Below are 20,407 nucleotides of genomic sequence, written 5' to 3'. Positions count from 1 at the left end.
TTAAAAAGAATGATTTTCCCCATTGATGACATATCATGATGCTCCATCAAATAGCAGATGTTTTTCTGTTTGTATTTTGTAAATTCCTTCCTGGCAATCGAACCAGAGTGGAGTTTACAGCAAGGATGCTGGTTCCATTTCACTGAATCTCATGCGTCCAATTCAGTTGTCCGATTCCTGGGATTGAATTTCCACCTTCATTTCAAGGTACTTACAATTTCAGCTACATTCAATTCTTTCTCTTTCCATATAATATTTCTTTTTTTTTACAAATAATTAAAAGCCCAATTTTCTTTATATTCATTGTAAATAGCTGATTTCAAATGGTAGCCACAAACAATTGTGAGTTTTATAAAGAAAGAAATGTGCTTATGTAGCACCTTATTACATTTGTCAGAAACACATAAAAGTACTTCTCAAACTATAAGTTACTTTAAAATGAGCAGGTTCTAATATATTCAAACGTAGCAGCCATTATATTAACAGCAAGGTCCCCAGTGAAATCGAAAGCCATTAATGTATTTTTGATGCCCAGGACCACAGCCTCACAGGTGGTCGGCTTTGACATTGAACTTCAGGTTCTGCACTTTACACAGTACAAACAACTTATTTTAAACAACAGATTATAGTAAGAAAAAATGCTTTTCCTTGGTTAAGAAAGTTCATTTCCACAGGGTAGTACTCAAGTGGTACTATCATTGGCAGTTGTAGAGCAGTGGTACCAAGCCTTCAATTTGGTAAAGACTTAAATGAAGACTTAAATCAATCACAGCTATGTCTAGGTTAAGAACATGATTTTGTACTAAATTGCATGTAGTTAAAGGATGGCATTGCTCCTGCATATCTCTGTAGCCTCCTGTAGACCTACAATGCTCTGAGAATTCTACATTTCTTCAATTCTGGCCTAATAAGAACATGGGAACAGGAGTAGGCCATTCAGCCCATTGAGCCTGCTTCGCCATTCAATAAGATCAAAGCTGATCCTCTACTTAAACACCACTTTCTATCTCCATATCCCTTGATGTCATTAATCTCCAGAAATTTATTGATTTCTGTCTTCAACATGCACAAAGATTGAGCTTCCACAGCCCTCCGAGATAGAGAATTCGGAAGATTCACTACCCTCTGAGTGAAGAAATTCCTCCTCATCTCAGTCTTAAATGGCCAGCCCCTTATTCTGAGATTTTGTCCCCAGGTTCTAGACTCACCAGCCAGGTGAGTAAATATCCTATCTACATCCACCTGTCATGTCCTATAAGAATTTTGTAAGTTTCAATGAGATCACCTCTCATCCTTCGAAACACTGGAGAATACAGGCCCAGTTTCTTCAACATCTCCTCATAAGGCAAACCCACCATCCCAGGGATTAGTTTGATGAACCTCTGTTGCACTCCCTCTAAGGCAAGTATATTCTTCCTTAGATAAGGAGACCAAAACTGTACACAATACCCCAGGTGCGGTCTCAGCAAGGTTCTGTACAATTGCAGCAAGACATCTTTGCTTTTGTACTCAAAACCCCTTGCAATGAAGGTCCACATACCATTTCCCTTCCTTATTGATTGTTGTACCTGGATGCTAGCTCTCCAGTGACTAATAGATTGTAACATTTTCCCTGTTACTAACATCGAACTAACAGGCCTGTAGTTCTCCATTCTCCCACTCCTTCCCTTCTTAAATGGTGGGGTTACATTTGCTACTCATACAGATCCACAATTTATCACCTGAGGGCCATGCCCTCAGCTACCAAGACACAACACTTTACAATTTCTTCCCTAAATTTTTTGACCTCTCTCTTCACCTTTAAGACACTCTTTAAAATCTATCTCTTTGACCAAACTTTTGCTTATGAGGCTCAGTGGCAATCCTTTTTTGATAATGTTCCCGTAAAGCACCCTGAGACATTTTATGATATAAATACTAATTATTGCCATTGATATGGCATACAACATAAAGTGTGTAGATGTTGGTCAGAGCTGCCAACGAGAAGTACCTTTTGCCTGATAATGTCCCTCATCATATTTGATTTTTAATGCCTAGATCAATTTTCTTACATTTGCTGCTAAATAGTGGCCTTTTGTCTTTTATTTTCCCAAGTGGTGAGGCCTTTCTTTGGCGATGGTTAGAATTTTGCATAATCATCTAACGGAGACATTCTGCTTACAATACTTTCATCAAAGGTGTTAATAAATATTTAAAACAGCAGAGGTTTTAAAACGGATCTCTGGGGGTCTCCAGAAGTCACTACTATCAGATTCATTATCTTTTTCTTTTACAGTTTCCCACTTGAAGGTAGATACTGAGATGTTATAGAATGTTCTAATCTTGGAAGATTCTGCTAACAGTTATGTTTAATCATTTCCATTTAATCACTATCAGAACCCTATTTTTATTAGGAGATTTGATTAAGAAGCTCTTCTATGTTGACATATGTGCTGCTGAAAGATTTCCAGGCCCCAGTGGTAAGCAGTGTGACATCATTAACCGATGACAATAGGTTGCTAATGATCTCCACAGGGTTGTTAATGGCTGCTTCCGGGTAAATGGAAAGCCTTTTGCTTCAAAACTTGTTTCTGCTGTGTAAATTGAATAAGATAAAAAACCAAAATCAATCCTCAGGAATTACAAATTGACTGAGTGCCCCAAGTATTAAATTGAACTTGTATGAAGCCTTAATTTCTCTTTAAGGTAATAACAGGCCATACTTTAGTTGTTAGATTCAAGTAGTTAGCTGCTTCCAAGGGAACATGGTCAGTCAAGTCAATGGTGGAAGTCTGTATTTATTTGTAATGAGGAGAAAGTTTCACTCTATAACCCTTACAGTCACTCAGGGAAGAATTTAATTTAAAGGGGGGGGATAATACTTCACTAAGATTTGTTTATGTCTGACATTCAATTTTCACTGCATTATTGTTATTATGAGGTATAGACCCTATTTGGAAAAGGCACCCAGAAGGAAGCATTCCAGGCAGATAAGGCATCTATAATCAGTATCTCCTGTCCATTGCTGAAATGTTGCTTCTACGGAGCTAGAAGTAAGCAATAAATATTTCAAAGAGAGAACCTCTGTGAATGTTCACTAATCCTCTAAAGTCACTTTGACCCTAAAGGACATCATGCATCCTTAGTCTTGCAGCTTTCAATGCATCAATAGACCAAGAAGACCACAGCAACACACAGAAGGTTGCAAATGAAGGCTTGCATTATCTAGGGAATAATAGATGAAACAAGACCATAATTTTTTTCAAGAAATAAAACTTTCACAAGTACGACAGTAGTTTTATGTGGATTCTTATATTCCTGACAAAAATTGGCACAAATCATTAAGCGTGAAAGACTTTAACAAAGAATAAAGCATAAAAGCAATAAAGTGCTACTATAGAAATATAGAATTAGAGTCTATACTAACGGCAAATAAAAAGGCTCTGGTGCTGACAAAGGACAAGTGCCCAAACACAAAGCACATAAATTACACACTGGATAAAAGTTAACGGTTCATCTAAATCTGGAATGCTAATAGTTAGGATGCCGGGTGTTGCTCTATTCTACATCAACTCTAGGACTGCTGCAAGAACAAAATGGGAGATTTTAGGTCTCATGCAGCGCTATTGAATGCAACACAATATCTATTCCCTACCCCATGCAGTGTTCAGTAACATTTCTCAGCCCATCTGTTGGCTTCTTGTATTGCTACTATGATAGGTTTTTTTTTTTATCTGGACCTCTCATGCAACAAACCATATTTGAGCAACAGTCACAATACCAGGACAGTTTTCATGTTGAGCTCCTTACTGAAGAATGCCATTTAGTTTATAAACTACTTCTGGAGCTAAATAGGGTTGAACAAGAGCCAAGAGTGGGAGACTAGTTTGGGGGGGGGCAAGGGAAGAAATTGAGGTACGGGGGGGGGAGTGAAGAGAAGAAAGGTGTACACAAAAGGAGGTGTCGCTGAAAGCAGTGATGGACAGAGTACAGTCCAACTTCAAAACAACACAAAGCAAAATAGGATCGATGCTAAAGTTTGAGTTTCAGTCTGATAACAAAACCACTAAAAGTGACCAGAAGAGATAAAAACAGTAAGAAAAGCAAAGGTACAACAAATTGAAAGGAAACAATATGCCCCCAGGCCAGTGGAGAAACCTAAAAAAGAAATTAAACTGCAGAGGTACCTTAGCTTCAGCTTTGGAAGACAGTAATTCTAAATGAAAATTACTGATGAGGTAAGGAGCAAAAGCAATTAGATTTTCCAATTTACTCATTACTTTGTAACCTGGTCATGAAGTACCATGATGCGAGTTTTTGTAAAGGTGACAATCCTGATCTACTCCTCAATGTGCACTGTTTGTGTGTTCAGTAGGTTACACAAGTTGCTTTAACACAAGGACAAATGCTCAAGGACAGAAACAACTGTTTTGGAGATGTTTGTATCGCTGCACTAAAAATGGTACAAATGCCCCACACAAATACCACAGTCTGCCTATTAAATGTAGTGCATTGGTGCCTTGTGTAGTAACTGTAAAGTAAGTTATACAAATTTTACCGGTACAAAGATAAGTAAAGCCCTGGAGATCAGAGATTAGAGTTCCAGTGTATGAATGCTGGGTTCATAACCAGTAGGGTACATATATCACACCCTCATTGTAGCTAGTTGGTTCTCAGGCTGTGATCTATCCAGATGAAAAGCAACTTCGCTACAGAAACAGCCCAGAGCATAATCTGGTCTTTAATCAAGCAGTGGATGAAATGGGTTGCCCCATGTGAAAAGATGAAGCTGATGAATCTGTTTTCTCAATTTCAAATGCCAGCTATAAAGCTGTATTTGAGATTTATGTGGAATCACATTTCTCAATTTGCGCTTTTCCCTGAGTGAATAGGATGCTCTGAACCGTAAAAATCTGCCTGGTGCCAGAGCATCAGGACCATCAATGTGCATATGAAGAGATTCTGTCTCAAGACATGAGGTAGAATCTGAAGAGTGTTGCTGGAAGCTGCAATGAATGTTTTTTTGGTATTGGGGGATTGACACCCCAGCAAGACAGTATGGTCTTGGAGAAGGAATAGCTTTCAGACATTAAAATCACACCCAAGTCAAGTAACATTAGTTAGTTGAAGCACAAAACTCATCTCTGTTGTCCCAATGGCTTGCCTTAACCTTTATGGGAAGGATAATTTGCCATTCTGTAAATGTAGGGCAGTATTTAATGGAGGCGATGAAGGTCTCACTGCAGTCTTGGGAGCCAGCAAGAGCACCTCGTTGCCTCTTTTAGGAAAGGCCTGCTGAATTAAGTGCCAGTAAGGCACTTACTGGACAGCAGTTGGCTTTCCCAGGGATCAAGGACTTGGGGCAGAAGTCTCACAGGCCAAGAGCTGCAGGCCAATCAGAGGCTGACAGCACTACTGAACAGCAGCACCGCCTGAGAGGCAGTGGCTGCTGGCAATGCAACACCCACAAGGGTCATTGCTGGACCCAGGCCACTGGTGAGTGATGGTGGGAGGGGGGGTCATAGAGTGGGGGTTGGAGAGGTGAAAGTGGGGGAGGGGGTTAGCAACAAGGGTAGGGGAGTGGCCTTCAGCATCCCCCACCCCCATCACGTATTAATCAGGTATTGAGTGCCTTTGAATGAGGGACACCACCCACCCCACCACCTCCATCAACGCCCACAACCCCGAAGCTTGCAAGCTGCCCCACAGGGTTTTGCTTGTCATGAACCCTGAAAGATGAGGATCCCCCCTCCTCCCACCCGCCACAGGGTTAATACCAGCAGGGGAGGGATAAGGTCCTTAAGTGGTATTAATTACCCAGCTATGAGCCTCAATTGGCAGCAGGGCAGGAAGGCTGTCCACAGGATAAGGGCAGCAGACACATGGGAACACCATTGCCTGGAAGTTCCCCTCCAAGCCACTCACTAGACTGACTTGGAAACATATCGCCGTTCTTTTATTGTCACTGGGTCAAAATCCTGGAACTCCCTTCCAAACAGCACCATGGGTGTACCTACACCACATGGACTGCAGCGGTTCAAGAAGGCAGCTCATCACCACCTTCTCAAGGGCAATTAGAGATAGGCAATAAATACTGGCCTAGCCAGCGACGCCCACATCCCATGAATAAATTTTTAAAAAGGCTTTCCCACCACCAACTTCAGCCGCCTGATGAAATAACCCCTATCACCAAACTCAGCATAGGGGAGAGCATTAAATTCTGCCCATACCGTCACAAGTGAGACTCCAAATTAAATGACAAAATATGGGAATTATTCTGCCATAGATATATGTCCATTAGGAAACACATGGAGTCAGACAGGAATGGGATGTCACACTAACCAATTTCCTGATTTTGCCAGTTTGTAAGGAGGTTAGAAGCTTAAGGACAGCCAGTCTTGCACTTGACTCCGAATATTTAATTTCCCAGTTGTCTGATCTTTAGGTTGTGATGACTGCCAGTATTATTTCATCGACACATTTATCTACCATTTGTTTACTGTTGTTGTATATCTTGTCATCAAAGACTTCAGAATGACACATTCACCTGGACTAACACGCTACATTCTTAATCAGTGCCATCTGCCACTCAGCATTCTGCAGATTCACTGTACATTTTATTATTTTATATAACTCTTTCCAATATTCCTGCCAAAAGGAAACACTTGCTCCAGGGGCTGAACTTTAAGGCCTCCCCATGGGGTGTGTTTTCGGCAGGAGGATGACCATGTAAAATACGAGGGGTGGCAAGCCCAGCCCCTTCCCACCCACCAAAATCAGCAACCCACCCTCCATTTTTAAATAAATGATTATGGGTTAATTGAGTTTGCTACCAAGACAATTAATCCGAATAATACTCTGCCCATGCTATAGTATGGTTGGCGTGGGCAGGCGGACCTAACTACAAGGAAATAGTTGGGGGGGGGTGCCCTGTGTGCAGTGGGGGTAACCCTAACCCCCAAAAGATGAAAGCACCCCACCTCCACCCCCCACCAACACCCCCCCCCACCCCACCCCCACCCCCCCCCCCCCCCCCCCCCCCCCCCCCACCCACCCCCCCCCCACCCCACCCCCCCCCGCCGACTTTGTTCCTCCCCACCTGGCCTCCAAAACGCAACCCCACCACACACCCCCCCACTCCCCCCTTCTAAGCTCCCCAATCCCTCCCTGTCAAAACCCAGACTTATGTCTCTCTGGTGGCCATGTCCTCTTCATTCCTATAAATTCAGCCCAAAGTTTTTATAAATATTATTCTGATGAACTTTGTGCCGTTCAAGGAAATTGAGCTCCCTTTTAATGGCTTTATCAATACTGCACATATTAGCCAGAGCTCAGTCGGGAGCACTCTTGCCTCTGAGTCATAAGGGGCTGAATTTTCCCCCCATCAGGGGGGGGGGGGGGGTTGTGCGGGGGCAGGCAGGAGTGTGCACGAACCTGATCGGCGCCCCCGATCGGGTGCACGCCACCATTTTAAGTGGGTGGGCCAATTAGGGCCCATCCAGCGTGACGCACACCCAGAAGAGCTGCACACTCCCTGCGCAGGCGGTGGGGGGGGGGGGATTCCCTCAGTCGGGGCTTGCGAAGAGCACAGAAATCTCCCTGAGGCACAGGGGTGCCTCAGGGAGATTAGTTTAAGTCTTGAGAAATGTAATAAAGGTGAAAAAAAATTTCAGGACATGTCCCCTCATGTGAAACTGTCACATGAGCTGGAACATGTCCATCAATTTTTTGAAAAAATTTCATTTAATTAATGAAGTCATCATGAAACCTCATCCCTTCCATGGATGAGGTCTCATGAAAAATGTGAAGGCCGCCTGGGCTCTTCGCCTGCCCGACAACCGTAAGGTTGGACAGGCAGCATTCTTAACAACTTTAATGATTTTGTTAATGGCCTTAATAGGCCTTTGAAAGTTCGGTGGGCACGCCGAACTGACAATCTAACTGATGCGTGGTGACGTTAGGACTTCTGCCCCGAAGTCACCGCACATCATTTTACGCATCAGCGAGTGGGCCCCCCCCCCCACCCCCCCCCCACCCCCAACCCCCCCCTCCCGCTCGCTGACGGGAACATTCTTCCCAAGGTTCCAGGTTTAAGTCCTCCTTCAGTGATTGAAGTCAAAAATAATGACACTGGAGTGTGGTACTGAGAGAGTGCTGCACTGTGGGAGGTGCTGTTTGTCCCTCAGATGAGGCATTAAACTGAGACCCCACCTGCCTGCTTCCTAACAGCACTACAGGGACTGCAGTGGTTCTAGAAGGCAGCTCATCTCCACCTTCTCAAGAGCAATTAGGGATGGGCAATAGATGTTGGCCGAGCCAGCAAGGCCCACCTCCCATAAATGAATTTTAAAGAAGGTGAATGCAAAAGATCCCGCTGTGAAGTTACCCCGAGTACTCTGGCCAATATCTATCCCTCAGTCAACATCACAGAAAAAGAACAGATTATCTGGTCATTATCACATCGCTGTTTGTGGGAGTTTGCTATGTGCATTTTGGCTGCTGCCTTCCCTTTATTACAACAGTGGCTACACTCAAAAAAGCACTTCATCGGCTGTAAAATGATTGAGACTTCCTATATAAATGTAAGTCTTCCTTTTCTTTTCACATGTCAGTCAGAGGCTGGATGGAGGAATAACGCTTCTTTAATACTGTCCCAGTTGCATCACAGACCTCTGAAAAAAGCACAACCTATTGTACCTTTGTGACAATTCATTCCCGTTTCACGTATCCTTGCAGTCTCCAAGTAACCTTGCCAATTTAGTGCTCATTACTGTTCTATTACAAATAATTATGTCGTATGGACTCAAGCCTAGTGGGATCTGCACTGAGACTGCCCATATTCATGTCATTTAAGATCCTTATATCCAACAAAGGGAAAAAAAAAAATCTGTCAGTGCTGAATTTGAACCCATGAACTGGGGCTATAAGTCAGCAATCTAAACCACAGCACCATCTCTCTTCCTCTAATGTATCGGCCCCGTAAAATTAAAACAAAGAAGTTAGCTATTCTTTTGTATTAAAAAGCACACATAATATCTCCTAGGGAAGAAAATAAAACCATTATCATCAGATGAAGTTAGTTCCTGCTCAATTCTAAAACTCTGAAAACACCGCTTCAATAAAAGCATGCTCTTCCAACTAATCAGCTTTTCCTTGCTAATTATTCCTCATACTATCAAACCTTTACATGCCATTTTTATGGTCAGTTGCTGTTTCTCCTATTCAATTGTCTGAGATACTGCCTTGATTCATTGCCTTCTAGGATGGTGAAGTTAAATTAAGGACAGAAACTTCCCCAGTCACATCAGGTACCACTAAAATCAGAGGTGTACGGATATAGACAGGGTGCAGTGCAGTTCCTTTATCAGTGCTTCAGCTGTGCTGCACATCAGCAAGCTTTGATCACTGTGATGGTTGAGAGGTTTATCCATGTAATGATTAGTTTGGTACCCATAAGACAATCTCGTTGTCATGAAAATATAATAATTTTCATAATGTTATTGGGATTTATTGTAAAGCAGGAATAGTGGGTTGTGTGACTTCATTGAATTAAAGACAGCTGGCCTGAAGGCTTTAATATATCAGGAGAGAAGCTAGGTTTGACATGCTAAATAAGTAAACATGGCTAAAGTTTAGAATGTGAGGTGGAAAGGAAAATTTGCATTTTTAGATAAACCAGTGTGTTTGGAATTTCAAAAGAGAGGGTAAAATGCTACACTTAGCCAGAAGAAGCCAAAGAATGGGCAGAATTTTGCTGTCAGCGAGCAGGGGGTGGGGCCCGCTCGCCAATGCATAAAATGACGTGGGATGACATTGGGCAGAACCCCCGACATGATCCCGCCCCATTTAAATTTTCAGGAAGGCGGTCCCTCAGCAAAATCAGCTGCGGGCCCACTGACCTGTCAATGGCCAATTGAGGCCATTGACAGGATCATTGAAACAATTAAAGGACCTGCCTGTTCAACCTTAAGGTTAGCAAACAGGCCAGGAGCCCCGGCGGCAAATAGATAAAACATGAAACCTCATCCAGCGGCGGGATGAGGCTTCATGTAGGGATTTAAACAGTTTCATAAAGTTTTGGTGTGATTTATTAACATGTCCCATCTCATGTGACATTATCACATGAGGGGAACATGCTAAGGATTTTTTTTTCTCTATTTTTAATGTTTTTATAAGTGTCAGCGATCTCCCTGAGGCAGCACTTAGCCTCAGGGAGATGTGTGCTCTTTCGTGTGCATGTGCAAAAGAGCGCACTCTCACTTTTGGGGAATCCCCCCGCCTGCACAGGAAACGCATAGCGCTTCCCGCCGGACGTCATGCTGGGTGGGCCTTAATTGGTGGCGGGGTCCGCTTCTCCGAAAGGGATCGGCTCCCCGCCCACCAGAGATTGGTTCGGGCACATCCACCCGACAGGCAGAAAATTCTGCCCAATGTGCTAATTTTTTTTCTAAATCTTACTGAAAAAATTGATGCTATGAAAGGTTTTTATTATTAGTAGGGTAAAGTACATATTGGAACAATGGGATTTACATTAAGGAGGGAGAAACATGTATAAAGGAGATGAGGTTATGTGTAAGGAGAAGGAATTCTAAGATCTAATGAGTCTGAAAAGCTTCTGGCCTCTATGTACCAAGCTGCTGCCTATAGGATCCGAAGCTAAGAGAATTCATGATGAATAAACCTGTCCAGGCTTTGCCTGGGTCTGTTAAAGTCTATTTTGTTTTAATGTTGCCTTAACAGGGGTGTAACAGGGAGCCAAGTTAATTAGAGGAACTAGGAGTTATCATAGTAGTAATTTGCAGATCTATGTATGTGCTTAAAATTAAAAAAACACTCTAAGACTCGATGGACTTATTACTACTGAATTCAAGGCATGCATCTTGAAATAAAAATACAAATTTCAAGACAGTTGTGGCAGTTGTTTCAAGTTTCCCTCTGGAATTTGAGCAGCTTAGCATTTACATCCACTGTGCCACAACACTCATACATATCAACAACCAATCAGAAATGCATTTTAACAAAATTGACTTGTTTAAAGATTAAAAGAAAATAGAATGGAATAAAGAAAGACTTTTGAGCCCATCAACACTGTTTCCTTCACAAACTGCAATCAATTTGTCCCATCATCATGAACTCTGCCCAACTCCCTCAATTACACTTTTAACTTATTCCATAGGAACTAACCCTGTGATACACAAACCACATCTCTAAAATCTAGCTTCTTACCCAGTGTACCGACAACCTTCTATTTCCCCAGATCCTTATTTTTAATCACATTTTATCATTGCTATTCTCTGCTATAATTGTAAGAGCTGGATTTTCCCGCTAGTTCTGGACCCAAACATCAGGACCAAATTGGGGTCCCAAGGCTGCAGTTACCTGCAAAAAAACCAGCATGCAGTCTTCCAGGAGGCAGCCTCTTAATTAGCCACCTCTGCACTTGCTTTCTTATTAAGGATGATAGGCAGGCTCCTAACACTGCTAGATCAATCAGGGATTCGGAAACTCTGGAGCCTCAACTATAGAGTAAGTGGTTAACATCAACAGCACCTGGTACTGTTTTTAACTATGCAATGACAGATGGTTAAGTAACCGAGATCTAGTGGGAAGTAGAAGTACAGCCTCATGTACAGTACTGAGATGTACATAGATCTGTAAATAAACAAGAATGCCTTCTATGAATAACAGTCTAAGAACATAAGAACATAAGAAACATGAACAGGAGTAGACCATTCAGCGCCTTGAGCCTGCTCCGTCATTCAATAAGATCATGGCTGATCTTCTTGTGTTTCGATTTCCACATTTCCATCTAACACTGATAACCTTTGATTCCTGTGCCTAATGAGAGTCTATCTACCTCTTCCTTAAAAATATTCAGTGACCCCCACCTCTGCCGCCTTCTGAGGCAGAGGCTTCCAAAGTCGTACAATCCTCTGAGAGAAAAAATTCTCCTCATCTCTGTCCTAAAAGGGCGAACCCTAATTTTAAAACAGTGCCCACTAGTTCTGGACTCACCCACAAGAGGAAACATCCTTTTGACATCCACCTTGTCAAGGCCGTTCAGGATCTTGTATTCTTCAATCAAATCACCCCTCACTCTTCTAAACTCCAATGGAAACAAGCCCAGTCTGTCCAATGTTTCCTCATAAGACAACCCATTAATTCCAGGTATCAACCTAGTAAACCTCCTTTGAACCACCTCCAATGCATTTACATCCTTCCTTAAATAAGGAGACCAAAACTGCACACAGTATTTGAGGTGTGATCTCACAAATGCCCTGTATAACTGAAGCATAACATCCTTACTTTTATGTTCAATCCCTCTCGTAATAAAGGATAGTATTCCATTAGCCTTCTTAATTACTTTGTACCTGCATACTAACTTTTTGTGACTCATGTACTAGAACATCTAGATCCTTCTGCACCTCAGAATTATGCAGCCATTCTCCATTTAAGTAACACTCTGTTTTTTTGTTCTTCCTGCCAAAGCAAACAACTACACGTTTTCCCACATTAAACTCCATTTGCAAGATCTTTGCCCACCCACTCAGCCCATCTATATCCATCTGCAACTTCCTTATACCCTCTTTCCTATCTGTCTTTGTGCCATCTGTAAAGTTAGCTAACATGTCTTCACTCCCCTCATCTAAGTCACATGATGTAAATCGTAAAAAGTTGAGGCCCCAGAACAGGCCCCTATGGGACTCCACACGTCACATCCTGCTAATCAGAAAAAGACCCATTATGCATACTCTCTGCTTTCTGCCAGTCAGCCAATCTTTTTTCCATGCTAGTTTGTTACCCACTATACCATGCACTTTTATTTTCCATAATAATCTTTGATGTGACACCTTATCAAATACCTTCTGGAAATCCAAGTGCAGTACATCTACAGGGTCCTCTTTATCCACTACGCATGTTACTCCTTCAAAAAATTCCAACAAATTGGTTAAACAAGATTTCCCTTTCACAAAACCATGCTGACTCTTTCCAATTGTCTTCAGCTGTTCTAAGTGGCCAGTTATAACCTCCTTAATGATCAATTCTAATAACTTCCCCACGACAGACATCAAACTAACTGGTCTATAGTTGCTTGTTTCCTGCCTCCCTCCCCTCTTGAATAGAGGGGTTATATTTGCTACTTTCCAATCTGATGGAGCCTTTCCAGAATCTAAAGAATTTTGGAAAATTAACACCAGTGCATTGACTACCACATTAGCCACCTCTTTTAAGACCTGAGGATGTAATCCATCGAGTTCCAGAGACTTGCCAGCCCACAGCTCCATCAATTTGCTGAGTACTATTTCCCTAGTGATTTCAATTTCACCAAGTTCCTTTCTCCCATTCAACTCTTGTTTGCAGCAATACTGGAATGATTTTTGTATCCTCTGCAGTGAACACAGAAGCAAAATATAATGTTCATTTCTTCCACTATTTCCTTATTATCTACTATTAACTCCCCACTGTCACTCTCTAGAGGACCAACACTCACTTTACTTACTCGTTTCCTTTTTAGGTACCTGTAGAAACTCTTGCTATCCGTTTTTACATTTCTAGCTAGCTTCCTCTCATACCATAACTTGTTTCTCCTTAATCACCTTTTGACCATTCTCTGCCGTTCTTTATATTCTGATCAATCATCTGCCCTGCCACTCATCTCTGCGGAGTTGTGTGCTTTTTCCTTAAGTTTGATGCTTTCCTTAACTTCTTTAGTTAACCATGGATGGTTGTTCCTCCCTTTAGAATTTTTTCTTTATAGTGGGAATGTACTTATTCTCCTCCCTGACCTCAGACTGTTATTTATGTACAAGTATAATAAAATGTTTCCTAATTGTCTATGATTTGTATGCTCAATAAACTCAAGTCAACCTGTTGGCAAATATCACTTAGAGATAACATATTAAAGAATGCCAATCAATATTGCTTTTCCATTTGCTTGGCTTTGAATAACTTAGAATGCAAGACCTACTCATGTAAGGTGGAACGTGAAACCCTCTCGCTGTTTTGTCACAAGCGAAGCCAAGCTTGGTTTCGTTTGTGACAAAACAGCGATAGGGTTTCACAACCATTGACATGATGGAAGTCTCAGTCACACTTCCATTTATTAACATCTTTCATTCCATTCACTCGTCTGCAAGTGTAAAAAAATGAATCACCATCTTGAAATCCCTAAACTAAGGAAGAACAGTTTTCAGAGATTCAACTTGTTATAACTGTGAGCTCATTGGCAACAAATTTTAGTGCAGGGTGAAGGCATGAAGAATTCTCAAATCAAGGCTCTCCATGAATGGAGCAGAGATTTACTTGCACCGTAAGAAGCCATTACAGCATTGGTATTGATCTCATTGTGATCTAATGAATGATTAAAAGGGCAGGGGTACATAAACTTGCAAGCTGCCTATTTTTATCTGCAGTTTGAAGAAATCCTAATTAACTTTTGAGGCTATTCATGCACTATGCATAATTGTAAAAATACAGCTAAAGAAATCCTGTTTTTTCCCACTTCAAAACCCCATCTTCTGGACATTATATGTTGAAATAAACAATAAAATTGCATTGCTGAGCCACTAGAGTATAGGTGGATTGAAAATATTAAGAACATCAGTTTATAATTCAGAAATATCCCAAAATATAATAATCTCTTAAAAATAGGTACTGATCACCTAAGTCAGCTTCATTATGATGCTTAGTTTGGAAGTTCAGCAGTCTAGCATTTAAAGAGCCATTTTACAGGGCCTCCTTATATCTAGAAAGCACAGGAGTTTTTGCTAAAGGAACTGTATTATATTATTTTTGGTGTGATTTTAATTTAATAACATCACCAAAAGTACACAGAAGCTGATGCCCTTTCTTCTCATATTTCATATTCTGAATTTAGCCAGTTATTGTCTCTCCCACTCTGTCTTTAAAGATGGTGAAAGGTTCTGTATTGTTATCATGATATGAAATAACCTTATGAAGAACTGAATATCCATCTGCTACTGCTGTATATGGATGAATCTTTATAATTAATCAAAACTTCATGAAGTGACATATATCAGGAGTGAGAAAATGACTGTGGGCTGTGACTTTGACCATGGTCTTGCCTAGCTGGTAGCTTTCTAAGAGGGAGGGTGAGAAAAATGAGGTTGCTTTCACATGTCCACCAGCTGAGCGAGTCTCAGTGATCAGGTATCCTAGTATTTCTTTTATCTTTTTTATTCTTTATACTATCATGTAACTATAAAGAAATTTGGTTGTTAAAGCTTCTCAGTGCATTTGTGTTTATTTTTGGATCCACTCACCGTTTTTATGCATCAACAGTGGGATAGAAAATGATTCCCCTCAGTCAGGCAGGAAATGCTCCTCTACCTTGACAGCCCCTGTAAAACAAATAATACAATATGATGAATGCACACATACCTCACCACACACACAGTCAGAATTCCCTTCTTCTTTGCTCACCCACATTCAGATGACCTATTAAGTATTAGAATTTTAATGTTATCTTCATCAGTAGCTTGTGCTGAACCAGAATAAAACCAGGAGATGATATTGAAGGCCAAGAGGGGATCTTTAAATTAAAATGCTATTGGAGCAGAAATTTTCATATCTACAAGCTAGTTAAACAGTGTAGCGCCTAATACACTGGTAACAGGAGCACACATTTGCACTAACGTTCCTATTAAGCTCATATTTTGAAGAGGACCAAAGTTCTACCCAGTGTCCTGGCCAATGTTTATCCCTCAATTAACATCATAAAACACATTATCTGGTCATTATCAAACTGCTGTTTGTGGGACCTTGCTGTGTGCAAATTGGCTGTCATGTTTCCTACATTACAATAGTGATGACACTTCAAAAGTGCATATGTGCTTTGGGACATCCTGAGGTCGTGAAAAATGCTATTTAAGTGAAAATTTTCCTTTCTTTCTTGTTATATATTCCACCACCAATTTTTTAATCATCTCCAATTTGACCTTTATATTCTACCAAGCTACTTCATACAACATAACCAAAAGAGAAATACTGGAACATAGTTTTAGCCTTCTCATCCCACAGGATGAGAATATTTTATCGACAAATAATAATCTATCAGTGAGATATCACATTACTGTATATACCATACATGGTGTGTTCTGTGTTACATGAGTGTAACACTTCTATATATATTATACAATTATACGAGACACATTCTGAATTACTATACTAGGTTTTGACACACTTCGCCTGTATAACATTGCATTTACAGAATACAATTTTTAAGGCTATATTGTGTTTTAGTTCCTTAGATCTATCATTTCACTTGACTGGAAGATAGGCCAAAGTTTCAAAAAAGATGCAGTTTGTGCTGCCAATTAAAAATTACATACAGATAATATATTTGAATCTTAGTACAAATACAGGTATTGGTGTTCTCCTTAATTTTATCATAAGATAGAAAGTTGGGATTGCAAGTCATGCAAAAGATGAGTCAAATATATAGTAAAGGGAGTTACTAAAAACAGGATGAAACAAAGGATATTTAAGAACAAGATATTTTATGTGGTCTATTTAATTGCCTCAGTTTGTAGCAACCACGTATGGAACTCCAATTGAAATTGGGTAAAAAGTGATACCAGGATCATGGATATAAAGGTGGGCTGACCAACCAAAGTCCATTCTATGAGATTATAGAGATAGTCTTTAATGTGCTACATGACATAGGGCACACTTCCACAACTAAGTTGATTGGAGAAAGTGAGATTGGGGAGTAAATGTAAATTAGACATACAAGTGGCCAACCAGAAAATTGATGTCAACATGCAAATAGTCAAATTCAGAGAGAAAACAAATCTTATAGGGTTAATAAGCAGAGGCACACGATGGGTATTTTTAAATATACAATGATTAAGTGGGAAGACTGTACAGAGTTCCTTTAATTAAGTACCTGCTGCAATTCGAACTGTGCGCTGTATTTAGACTATTAGAAAAAGGATATATAGTACAAAATGAATAAGACATTGGCACAAATTTGAAATTAATTGATGATATTTTTCCCCTCAAACTGATCAACTGTGACAAGCAAATGACCAAGAGTAAGCTGGTTGTCATCTTAGCACTTACCTGTTTTGTTTTGAAACTACTCGTGCCCAAATACATGTTAGCACTTCATTTCTTCATTTTTTATGCTATGGGCATGTGTATTTTCAGCCAAAGAGATAAAAATAAACTTTTTTTGAACAATGGAAAGATAACACACAAACAAAAATCTGCACTTAACAATACTAATAAATTTGATGTAGGTTTTTTTCAATGATTTTCCAATATCGAACTGGGCAACTGTGACAAGATTGTATGATGGGTGCATAACAGGTTCCATTAAATCACAGAGAAGAATACCATTATTTAATTGTGCTGTATCAAAAAAATGAGCCAAACTCACTCAATGAAAGGATCTTATTTTTTAATAAAAACTGCTACAAAGAATTATATACAGCATCTTTAATTTTCATTTGAGTATTTATAAATATTGATGGAATGAGTGAGCACTGACTTAGCAGAGTTGCTGAATCTGAGAAGAAACTGGCTTCACACCAATGGAGAATCATGCTGGAATTGTGTGTTTAGTTGTGTTACCTCACACTAACTACACATAATGCTCTGTTTTCATGGATACTAATGCAATGCTTACTGTAATTACTGCGAACCTGAATTTTCTGCATGCAATTCAACTCTGTTCTAACAAATTAGCATATAATTACTAAAACATCAATTAAGTCATTTATTAGGGTGCAGCACTGCCTAAAATAACCAGGCAGCTATAAACAGGGTGCTTCAATTTCATTGTAAGTCACAGCTAAAGTAGATTGAAATACCACTGCCAGGCATTCAATATCTTACAGAGATAAAAACAAAAAAACTGCGGATGCTGGAAATCCAAAACAAAAACAGAATTACCTTGAAAAACTCAGCAGGTCTGGCAGCATCGGCGGAGAAGAAAAGAGTTGACGTTTCGAGTCCTCATGACCCTTCGACAGAACTTGAGTTCGAGTCCAAGAAAGAGTTGAAATATAAGCTGGTTTAAGGTGCGTTGGTGACATCTTTTGATGATCTGCTTCTATCACTGCTTGTTTGTCCCTACAACCACACCAACCCCCTCCACTTCTCTCTCTCTCCGCCCCCCCCACACATCTTAAACCAGCTTATATTTCAACTCTTTCTTGGACTCGAACTCAAGTTCTGTCGAAGGGTCATGAGGACTCGAAACGTCAACTCTTTTCTTCTCCGCCGATGCTGCCAGACCTGCTGAGTTTTTCCAGGTAATTCTGTTTTTGTATTCAATATCTTACCATGTTTATGCATTGAGAAATGTGGTAACATTTTATGTGGAAAAGATGGAGAAAAAGAAGGGTATATTAAAATGGAAAGATGATCCTCCTATTATTTACAGATCATCAGCCAATTGTTCGATCTTGATGCACAAGGAGATGGTCCTATCTCAACTAAGACGCTCTTATTTGCATCTGTTGCACATTGACTATTGACCTGCATTTACTCTTGCTAACAGTAAGATGAACTGCAATTGTGAACTTAACTCCAGTTCGGCATTTTTATCCTACAGCCAACAACAGATAATCATGCTGACTTATTGAGGTCAACGATACCTGACTGTTCCCAGGAGGTCACAGATGTTCACATCATGCAGACTTCCATATTTATCCAGTTCTAAATCATCAAGAAGCAACAGCTGGCCACAATGGTTGAGCATGAGATGGGGAATGGAAGCAATGACTTCACCAAGTTCCAGTCCTTGCCAACTTGCAAGTGGATTTCAGACCAAGGGACCAAAGTTCCTGCTGAAAACAGGGTATCTTGTGAGTATCTGCTGATCAGAGTCAAAGGACAGTGATGGCCTCCAATCCTATCAACAATTTCTGGCTCAGGAAAAGTGGATGGTACAGGCCAGGAGGAGACCATTTACAGTGCCTATGGAAGAGACCCTTAGTTGCAGTAAGGGAAAGCTACTTGCATGCTTGCCACACATTTTTATTGCAGGCAGATATGGTTTTGAGCATGACAGACATCCACTTATAATATCCCTGCATCTGTAGTCCAGCTGTTGCTCTAAAAAGGTGCTTTTTCCCACTTCACTTCCAACACTTCTAACTCTCCTCCTTAAAGTGCTGCAATTAGCCCTTCACATATATACTCGCCCTGCTCAATTTTTCACCTGCAGATTGGCAAACTGCCTATTGGGGATAATCACTGGTGCCGGCGGCCCACCAACCACATAGGGATCAGAGGTGAGCTGGCAAGATGGATACAGAATTGGCTTGGTCATAGAAGACAGAGGGTAGCAGTGGAAGGGTGCTTTTCTGAATGGAGAGCTGTGACTAGTGGAGTTCCGCAGGGATCAGTGCTGGGATCTTTGCTGTTTGTAATATACATAAATGATTTGGAGGAAAACGTAACTGGGCTAATTAGTAAGTTTGCAGACGACACTGAGGTTGGAGGAGTTGCAGATAGTGAAGAGGATTGTCAAAGGATACAACAGGATATAGATCGGTTGGAGACTTGGGCGGAGAAATGGCAGATGGAGTTTAATCCAGACAAATGCGAGGTAATGCATTTTGGAAGGTCTAATACAGGCAGGAATTATACAGTAAATGGCAGAACACTTAAGTGCATCGACGGGCAGAGGGATCTGGGTGTACAGATCCACAGGTCACTGAAAGTGGCAACGCAGGAGGATAAGATAGTCAGAAAGGCATATGGCATGCTTGCCTTCATTGGCAGGGGTATTGAGTATAAAAGCTGGGAAGTCATGCTGCAGCTGTATAGAAACTTGGTTAGGCCACACTTGGAATATTGCGTGCAATTCTGGTCGCCACATTACCAGAAGGATATGGAGGCATTGGAGAGGGTGCAGAGGAGGTTTACCATGATGCTGCCTGGTCTGGAGGTTATTAGCTATGAGGAGAGGTTGTAGAAACTCAAATTGTTCCCACTAGAGTGATGGAGATTGAGGGGCGACTTGATAGAAGTTTACAAAATTATGAGTGGCATGGACAGAGTAGATAGTCAGAAGCTTTTTCCCAGGGTGGAAGAGCCAATTACTAGGGGTCATAGATTTAAGGCGAGAGAAAACTATAGAGGTGATGTGTGGGGCAAGTTTTTTACACAGAGGGTAGTGAGTGTCTGGAATTCGCTGCCAGAGGAGGTGGTGGAAGCAGGTACCATAGTGGTGTTTAAGAGGCAGCTTGACAAATACATGAATAGGATGGGAATAGAGGGATACGGATCTCGGAAGCGCAAAATGTTTTAGTTGACGGACAATATGATTGGTGCAAGCTTGGAGGGCCGAAGGGCCTGTTCCTGTGCTGTACTTTTCTTTGTTCTTTGTTCTTGTTCTGTTATAGCGAGGATCCTGGATCAAAATGGTTCAGGCTCCCCACTGACTCCTCCA

The 20,407-nt window shown here is 41.0% G+C and overlaps 1 long non-coding RNA gene across 2 annotated transcripts in view; it reads right to left on the bottom strand.

Moving 5' to 3' along the window:
- LOC121281158 overlaps nt 1–20,407 on the bottom strand; it is a 270,196-nt gene that overhangs the window by 244,638 nt on the left and 5,151 nt on the right. For both annotated transcript variants that reach the window (XR_005943831.1, XR_005943830.1), the window contains exon 2: nt 15,264–15,341. This is a non-coding gene — a long non-coding RNA (uncharacterized LOC121281158). The remainder of the gene's footprint in view (nt 1–15,263; nt 15,342–20,407) is intronic.

The sequence above is a fragment of the Carcharodon carcharias genome, chromosome 8 (assembly GCF_017639515.1).
Source record: "Carcharodon carcharias isolate sCarCar2 chromosome 8, sCarCar2.pri, whole genome shotgun sequence".
NCBI lineage: Eukaryota > Metazoa > Chordata > Chondrichthyes > Lamniformes > Lamnidae > Carcharodon > Carcharodon carcharias.
The sequence above is the reverse complement of the archived record's forward strand: the minus strand, read 5'-3'. Positions and strand labels throughout refer to the sequence as shown.